Source organism: Chrysoperla carnea, chromosome 5 (genome assembly GCF_905475395.1).
Source record: "Chrysoperla carnea chromosome 5, inChrCarn1.1, whole genome shotgun sequence".
NCBI lineage: Eukaryota > Metazoa > Arthropoda > Insecta > Neuroptera > Chrysopidae > Chrysoperla > Chrysoperla carnea.
This window is the reverse complement of record NC_058341.1, coordinates 68,857,478-68,867,730: the sequence shown is the minus strand read 5'-3', so window position 1 is coordinate 68,867,730 and position 10,253 is coordinate 68,857,478.

Here is a 10,253-nt window from a genome sequence, read left to right as displayed (position 1 = left end):
ATCAGACTGAAAAAACGTTGTCGGACACTATGACCACTTGATAACATTAGTTATATATATTTTAATGCACTAGCTATATTAGAACATAGAAATAATGGAAATGCTCAAATTAAATTGAACAAATTTCAACATATTCCTATCACAAGTTTTTTTAGTTTACTGAATTCGACTTATTAACCAAAAATACACGAACATACCCACAACTTTCCGAAGATAATATTTATTGTTTACACCTTTAGTCTCGTGATAAAAGAAATTCTCCATATTTCTGAGGAACTTAATAAATTTTAAAAACTGTAGATAGGTTGAAAAATTCATAATTCGAAAACGGATAAAATTTTAGGAAATTGAAAAAGTTTCATCCTCATATATTCCCTTTGAAAAATAAATGTTTTTCATGTTTTAACGCGAATATTTTATTATAATAACTTAAAACATTTTTCTCTGTAATTTTTTTTTCGTGTTGTTTGTATCAGTCGGGTTCAAAAAGCATTGAGTACATAGTTACAAATTTGGACAGGTATATATGTCAGTATAAAATTACTAATGTAAATACAGTCCAACCCTTCCGTACTTCCCGCCGTCAAAACGCACACAACATAGTTAAATGAATCATGTGTATGATTTCAACAAATGTCCAATGACCGATATACTTTCTTATAAAATCTACTTTCTAAAAAAATAAGGAATTTTTTTTTTTTTTTTTTTTTTTTTTTTTTTATTTAAAAACTGGCTTCAGCAATTGCCATACAGCCATTAACAAAGTACAATTAAAATACAATTCAAAGCTTAAAAGAAAGATTGAAACAATATGTAATATTCTACTAAGTCATAAAAAAAAATGAAACAATATATAATATTCTACTAAGTCCTAAAAAAAAAATTTTTATTCGAGAAAAAAAAAATCAATAATAATAAAAAAAATCAAACAAATAATAATGTATATTCTTAATAAGGACTTTGGAATTTGAAAACAAAAAGGGAAATTCTTATTGATTGAAAGAATAGTTATAGAGAAATAACAAGAAATTATAAGTAATTATAGAGACGGGGACACAAAGGAGATTCGAAGGATGTTCGTCGTCGGGGCCCATCGAGACTTTTAACAAAGGTGGTTGACAATAATAACATAGGTTGGGGGCCACGGAAAGGTTTACAATAGAGAAAGTATGTAGGGTTTTTACATAAGATACACAAAAACACTTTATTTATGTTTAAATTGGGAGTTGGGTCTTATTAAGGAAGCTGCAAATTGTAGAGAGGATATCATAATTATTTAAGGATAGGAGATGGGGTATAAAGTAAGGACCAAAAACACCCATACGGGCTAAGGAACTTAGGAGCATTGGTCTATGTTGATTAAAGAGTGGGCAGGCGAAGATGACGTGATTTATGTCGCAGTATGGGTAGCCACATCTACAATTTGTGTCGGGGACAACGTTTATTTTATTTAGATGAGCGGGTAAACTGTTGTGCCCCGTTCTGAGGCGGCCAATCATTGTAATATTTTTCCTGCCCACATCCCATTCATGGAACCATGTTTGAAGTGCTGGAGCAGGCTGTAGTGCATATAGTTTACGACCTTTTGTTGAATTTCTCCATATTTGGTTCCAATCATTCAACATAGACTTTCTGCAGACGGCCCAAAGATCTTGTGCTGGTGGTGGTGAGTTATCTTCTGCACCATTTTGAACTGCGTCCCTAGCCAACATATCAACAAACTCGTTTCCACGTATACCAATGTGTGATGGACACCACACAAAGGCAACGGAGAAACGATTTTGAATTAGTTTTAGTACGGTGTTTTTTATCAATACTATAAGAAATGGAGTTTTGGAAGAGATGGAATTTTGTTTGAGAAGGGAAAGGGAGCTAAGTGAGTCAGATACAATAGCTGCTTTTCTGATACCCTCAGACTCCACGTATGAGAGTGCTTCCAAAATAGCTACACATTCTGCTGAAAAGATGGAAAAAAATTTTGATATGCTTAAAGAGGCAGAATGTGCGCTAGAGGAACAATGATACGCAACTCCCACACGTGCGTCTGCGTCCAACTTGGAGGCGTCTGTAAAGATGAAGGTATAATTAGGAAGAATGGAGACCAGGTAATTATTAAATGTGGAATTGACAAAAATAGAACCATAAACGGCATCGTTCTTGTCAAGGCCACAATCAACAAACACCGGGATTTTTGAATAACGGGATACAAACTCAAAGGAAAAAAAGGGTGGTAATAAGGATTGGTAAATGGGAACTATACCAAAGACACGATAAGCCACCACAAGGAGAGGAAGTTCTTTATTTCTCCAATAGGGGGAGTTTGTACAGTGGTTGTTTAATCGGATAAGTTTCGGAATTAAGGGATGGGATAAGGAAGAATATTGGTTGAGGAAGAACTTTTTAGCTAAATACAGACGACGGACAGTTAATGGAGCATCCGCTGCCTCAATCAGTAAGGAGTTAGTGGGACAGAAGCGCATTTGTCCAAGAGCAATGCGTAAAGTTTGGAATTGGACTCTATCTAACCTTAAAGATCGTTGGTTAGAAAGTGGAGACAAAAGGAAGGAACCATAATCGATAAAACTTCGAATAATTTGTCTGTATATCATAAGCAAAGTACTCTGATCGGCCCCCCACCAAACTTTGGTGAGAGCACATAAGGAATTTTAAAGAAAGATTCATTATGTATGTTTACAGAGCGCACTTTACGCTAATCATAGCTAGGGAAAGTGATTACTATTAAAGATAGTGACTGCAGCTAAAGGCTTAATCACTTTGTTCAATTAGTGTGTTGAACTATACCGGTCAGTGGCGTTGAACATTTTGGAGAATTTAGTTGTATACTCCGGTTCCTAAATTTTCATGCATTTACTTTCAAAGCGTGAACATGAATCCATCCATTTAAGGTATTTAATAAAATAAAGTTCAAAAACTGACCCCTCTCTACAAAATCTTGCTCTTAAAAATTTGAAAAAAAAAATTCATCTTAAGTTAGTAAAATCGGCATTACAGTAGCGGGACTCCATAGATTAAAAATTTTCCTACAGGACGGAAAAGAGACTACTTATCATTACAATTTCAGATGAAAATATTTTCTTGTTTTTATACTTGATAAAGCGTTATTTTGTAGTCGACCGGGCTTTAGTTTTTGAGCTGTACTTATTTAAATTATTTAGCACCTCTAATTTTGTTAAAAAGTGTATGTTGGAAAAGTACTCATTATAATCTTTCATTTTATACCTAACAGGGTATCATTAAACTGACTTTATATGTCCTCTGGAAGGCGCTAGTTACCAGAGGACGACCAAGACGATTTCAACAATAATTCATTTGTTAAATTATGTTAAGAAGGTTGTTTAGAAGTTAACAGGATAGAGATAAATACTGGTTAAACACATAACCCTCGCCGTGGTCGGGGTAAATACAAGTTCAACTTCAGTAATCATGCGGTTAATGTCGATTTAATCTTTTAAATAATTGAAAATCCAGAGTCCTGATGTGTACGTTATATCACACCATGTGATATAAAAATTTATTAATTTATTTTATAAGAACAATTTAAATAAATATCTTTCATTTTTCGCTTAATCAATTGTGCTAAGTGTCCATCCCATGCTTTGGTTTTTCGTTGCTGCTCGCAAAGAAATTTCACTTGCATTCCGTTTTATCTTCTGGAATATTTTTTCTAACGAACTATACCTTTATTAATTCGGCGTTTCACCTGATAATTAACAAAGCAACACGTACACTGAACAAAAATTAAAATAATGACAACCTTATTCAGAAGTTTTCCGTTTCATATTCAAATAACGTAAAAATACTTTCAAACAATTGCCTAATGATTGGAACAAGTACAGCTAAACATTTGTATTTACAATAGAATGGGATTGAATTTAAAATATGAATTCATTGATACAAAATCACTGAAGTTTAATAAACAAAAGCGTTACTTCTATCATTACTTCTATCATGTCTAGGCTATATGTGATTGAGCCAACTATATGAAGATTGTTCTTACTAGCTTACAGAAAGTTATACCATTTTTGGTATAAATGAAACAAGAATCGATAGTGCAGTTGGTTGAGCCCTACACTTAGGACACTAAAATCAATAGTAATATCACTATGTCGCAGGTTCAAATCCGACCTGAAGAAAAAAAATTTAAAAAGAAAAAAACCTATTAGCAGGTATAAAACTTAAGTTTTTTTACCTGTTCATGTAGTTGTGATAATTATTTTGTTATAATATTTATAAGTGGTAGAACCAATCAAAAAAAGATTGTTTAAAACTATGTTGCATTTATAAACAACAATATTTGAAATTTTTGCAGTGTAAGTCAAAATTTCACATTATTTCATACGTCAAGTTGAATTTTGTTCAAAAATCTTATGGAAATCTTCAAAATACAGTTCTAAACTAAGAGGCGTATGCTTTGTATTAAATATGATGGGTGATGGTGGGTTCTAGCCTGATAGTTTTCTTGGATGGAGTCAAAATTTTAAAAAGTGACTCAATAAACTTCGTTTTTTCCCCAATCACCTAGATCAATTTTTGTATTATATATATATACGTATTTCGAATACCAAGTAGTCATCAGCAGCATGAATTCGCTAATCATAATTAATCTTATTGTGTATGTTATTCGTTGCTAGCAAACGTGATTTTTTATAAAGTTACCAGCAAATTGTTTCAAAAAACCTATCAGAATACCGAAAAAGGATAACATAATCTCCTTCCTTTCAGGGGAATACACTAAACTGTGTTTCTGTTTTTTTCAGAAGGTGTCTTCATCAAATTGGTTTTTTTAAATGAAAAAAATAAATTAAATTAATTAATTTATTATGAATATTTTTTAAAAATTTTATTAATTATATATTAATTACGATGGCCCGTTGCCGCAAAAAGGTACTTTTGCTTGAAAACATTTGTTTTAGCACCCTGCTAATAGCTTAGCCAACTAAATTCTTTTAATCATTATAAAAAAAATTTTAAGGCGGTCACAATGAAACCGTTGTGGAGTTGAAGCACATTGCCAGGTCGGAGGTTTGCTATGTGGGCAACGTTAAATAAGCAAGAGATTGGCGAAACGACGCTTCTATCGAAGCCCTAACGTTTCCTAAAAATAGTTTTCAAATAAAGTACATGTATATAGGTATATGCATACTTTGAATTGACTGAATGTATGAAGGCACTCACAACCATGTCCTTATGATTTAAGCACTTGGTTTGAAAATTAGAGATCTGTATTTTGATTTGCCTCGGCTGTGTAGTTTTTTCGATATTTATATTCTTAGTACCTCAACGGGTGTTGCATTTCGTAAATAAATAGAAACCCTATAATCATTTTTGTATAAAAATATTCATGAATTCCAATAAAAATCATACAAACAACCCTTCTATAAAAACATAAACTAGATTGTTATTCAAAACATAAAAATATCACATCACGTTTATTATATGTTTTTTAAATTCAATTCATTACGTGAGTTCAATGATTCTAAAAATCATCAAAATACACAGAAAATTGAATATATGAAATTTGTTGATATTTCCTGAAATTGAGTGATGTAATTTTATTACACTTTTCAAATCGACTTTCTTCTTTGAAGTTCCCAAAGCGAGCTATTTCATATTACTCCAATCATTTTAGGGCTTAACCTTGGAATGTAACGGAATAAGCTGAATTTTTGTGCAAATCTTTATTTTGATTGTACAAATGTTGTCTCAAAAGTCACAAATGGTCACGCGTGCGCATCCTTAGATATTCAAGTCAAGGGTCGAGAAGATCAATTTTTTATGAATATCTCGTTTCTTTTGCCTTCAATCATATGAACATTTATTATAAAAGTTGTACAGGATAAAAGTTTCTATAATTTTTGGTTGAAATTTTTTTGTACGTTGAACCGTTTTTGAAATAAAGGGCGCAGAAGATGTATTAAACGTATAAAATAATTAAATAATTATTTAAGTAGTATTAAATGAATAATTAAGGAAAAAACGGCATAATAGACTGGGATTCACCATTGACCCTTTCTATTATATGATTTTTTCACTTTAATACAACTTACATAACTTATATTTATCTAAAATCTTATATTTATAAATATTGACCCTGCTCTAAGGTGCGTATAGCTGAGCGCTCCATCTTCTGCGCCTTCTATTTCCAAAACGGCTCAACATACAAAAAAAATTTCCGACAAAATTTGTAGAAAATTTTATCCTCTACAACTTTTATGGCAAATGTTAATTCGATTAAAGGCAAAAGAAACGAGATATTGACAAAAAAACTAATTAGATACTCAAGATCAAAAGTCTCGAAACCTGTGATCTTGAGTATCTAAGAACGCAAATTTATTTTATAAAAATTAAGGTTTGTAAAAAAATCCAGCTAATTTCGTTAGATTCCGAGGTTGGCCACTTATTTTGACTTAGATCAGGGCTTCTTAAACTTTTGTAATTCACGACCCCATTTATGATTGCAAGTTTCTTGACGACCCCATACAAATATAAAAGGAAAATAAATTAATATTTTTGATGATTTATTTATTAGGTAACAATATACATATACATATGAAAATATATAAGTTTATAATTCGTTTTGAAACATACAAAAATCTAAAATTAAAATTGCACAAATAATTCTAAAATTGTGTTTATTATAGTTTCAAAAATAAAAGTGGATTCTGACCGTCTTAATTCTCTCGAATATATTCAAGTAGTTGCGTGGTAAGTATTAAATTAAAGTTTAAGTTAAAAATTTAATGAGATGGATGTGCCTGTTTTTATTGCATAACAAATAAAATCTTGGTGGAATGTTTGAAACTGCTGGACGTAAGACCTCTTCAAAGTTTTTTATCGCTGAACGATATTGGGATTTAATATGTGTTAAAGCTGTTTCTTCAGCAATAATACCTAGAAATTTTGTTGATAATTATTTCTCGGGATTATTTCGACTTTTAGAGATTGACAAAAATAAATTTATAGTTTTTATTAATTCCAATAAAATTTCATAATTCATAGTAAATGTTATTCAAGTTATTATAATACTCTTAATAGAAAAGCAGGTACAAACAATCTTTCCCAACTAGAAGATTTTATGATATATTTATCTACGATAATTGTTATTTTATCTTTATAACAATAATTTTACAAGTTAAAAAACATTTTCTGTTAAATTGTATTTTTACCTCTCGCGACCTTAGAAAACGGGGTCGCGACCCATAGTTTAAGAAGCCCTGACTTAGATGATCGGATTATATAGAAATGTATAGTGTATACGTCTTTACTTTTAGTAGAATGTATAATATTCCTCTACTTCATGCAAATTTGGACCCCGCAATAAGAGATAAGAAAATGGCTTCCTGTGAAACTTTTTCTAACCCACACTAATATATTCATCAGATCATTCTGATAAAAAACTCTTAATTTTTTAACGAGTAGTTTTCTAGCTACGGGCATTCAAAACTACTCATACATTATAGTTATATTTTGATCAAAACAATCTGAAGAACGTTTTGGGAGCGATTTGAAAGTTTCACAGAAAGCCATTTTCCTAGTCATATAATAATACTATATTATATTCGCAGCTTTTATCGCCCGTAGCTCGAAAACTACTCCTTAAAAATTTTTTTGGTCGTGAGAGCTTTTGATAAGAATGTTCCAAACAAACATTTTAGGGGAGGGGGGTTAGAAAAAGCTTCACAGGAAGCTACTTTCCTATCTAATATTGCGGGATCCAAATTTACCCCAGATCATTTTCTTCAGTTCTAGCTGGAAGATTCACAATAAAAAATTTTTTGTGAATATCAATATATGCCAGTGTCGGTATGAACACCATACTGGATACTGTATTAAAAGATAGTAACATTGGCATTCGTTTTGGCAGACGAGTCAATGTGGTATGACCGCCAGGCCAATACTGGTTTGCTAAACCCACAATACTTGAATAGCAATATTCAATACTGTAATATGCAAACATAGATACTATATGTATCTATCGATATAAATATATATATCGGCTAAAAGAAAACAGTTAAATATATAATTCAATAAATATTTCTGATAACTCTCTCGAAATAAAAATTATCTCTCGAAAATAAGTTATTAGTGTATAAAAGCATTTTGAAACCTATATGGACATATGGTATTCAATTGTGGGGTACTGCAATTGTTAGTAGCGTTGAGATTCTATATCGTTTTCAGTCGAAAGTGATTCACCATGGTACGTTACGATAACCAACATCGTAGTTAAATGCTTTCCATTGGGTAAACATAATTCACGATTTTTATCTAGTGATCACGCTATTCATAGTTCTTATTAGAACTGGTAATAAATAGTTAAAAATAGGACGCTAAAAAAAAATTTTAATATAATTTAGTCTAATCTAAAAGTGATTGTACAAGCGGAAACCTTGTTCATTTTCTCTATGTGTTGTGACGAGGAGCAGCTTACTGATCTATTACACAGATGAGCAATGTATGATAGTATCCGTTGTAGCATTTCCAGATATCGTGGTTGATTTTTCAAGACTACTATTTAGAGAACTATATTGTTTTCTCGTTCTAAGATATCACAGTCTCTGTTTACCTGACCTTTCGAACACGATGAAAATCTTAATTTATATATTATTTTGATAAATAATTTTAGTTGATTTTTGTTTTTTTTTTTTTTTTAATAATATAATCATGTTGTTGAAACATACAAAACCTATATTAAACTATCAGTGTATTATCGAAATAACGTGTTATGAAACGAAAAGAATTAATGAGCGTAATTTTTTGTTATATCGGAATTTTTATTAAATGTTACGATAAAAAAATTGTGTTTTATATAACTATATTACCATAATTTTCAAAACTATTATTGATTTATATAGCTTGGAGCGAAGAAATTATGTTATAATTTTGATTTTACATATTCCCTATGTAAAAAATCATAACTAAGGGCTCATTTAGTATTTATCACATTATTCATTTAATTTAATACGATATTTAATAAAAAATTTGAAGGAAATGTTTTTGTACATATTTCCTACATATCAGTATAAAAAAAAAGAACCATTTGCAAATTAACAATGGTATTGAAGCAAGGTGATCCAAGTAGCATTTTTATACCATGTAATATATATTAAATATATCAAGGTAGACTTAGTTTATTAAATCATGTATACAGGGTGTTAGCTAAGTTGGCTGCATATGGAAAACTTTTTTATTATAAGGTTTACGAAAAAAAGTTATAATTTATAAAAAGGTCTGTTTTCAAAAATATTAACATTCAGTTCTTCACTTTTGACATAATATATAGGGTATCTTAAAACAAGAAAGTTCGATAGGAATGTCGTTAAGAAATAAACCGCACTGTTTATTTGATAATTTGAAACATTTATAACAAAATAATTCATACAGAACATGTATTTTTCATACATTACGTTACAATTATTATTGTTGACGTAAGTAAAAACAGTTATCTTCAGTTCGTTTTTCCTCAACGTATACATCTTCACGTTCCATACATGTAATTATTATTTTACAAAATTTTTTAAATACACTCCTACATATCTCAGCAGTGATTTTTTAAAACTTTTTAACTATTATCATTCCTTTCTAATTTTCATAATTTGAGGCCATCCTGTATATTCGAACGCAAAAGTGAATAGCAGAATGTTAACATTTTTGAAAGCAGAGCTTTTTATAAAGAATTAATTTTTTTCATAAACCTTATAATAAAAAAGTTTTCCATATGTAACTAACCTAGCTGGAAACCCTGTATGTGAAATATATATAGGTACTAGCTGTGAACTATCCGCTTTGCTGGGCAACATTCCCACTTTCACTCCCCCCCTCATATTCCATATCCTTTTCTAGGTTACTATCTATCACCTAACTAAATTTCCTCAAAATCCGTTCAGCCGTTTAGGCATGATAGAGCAAACCTCCCAGCAAAAACCATAAAAAAATCACTAACTCAATTCAGTTTTCTGCCTACTTCCTATCCCCTAAGAACGATGACGTGATCATTTTGATCTTATATCCCTTTTTAGGTAACCATCTATTACCTTACTAAATTTCATCAAAATCTGTTCAGCCGTTTAGACGTGAAAGAGCAAAAGTCCCAACAAAAACGACTAAAAATCACTAACTCAATTTAGTTATCTGCCTACTGCCTACCCCCTAAGAACGATGGCGTGATTATTTATAGCCTATGACCATTTCTAGGTTATCATCTATCACCATACCAAATTTCATCAAAATCC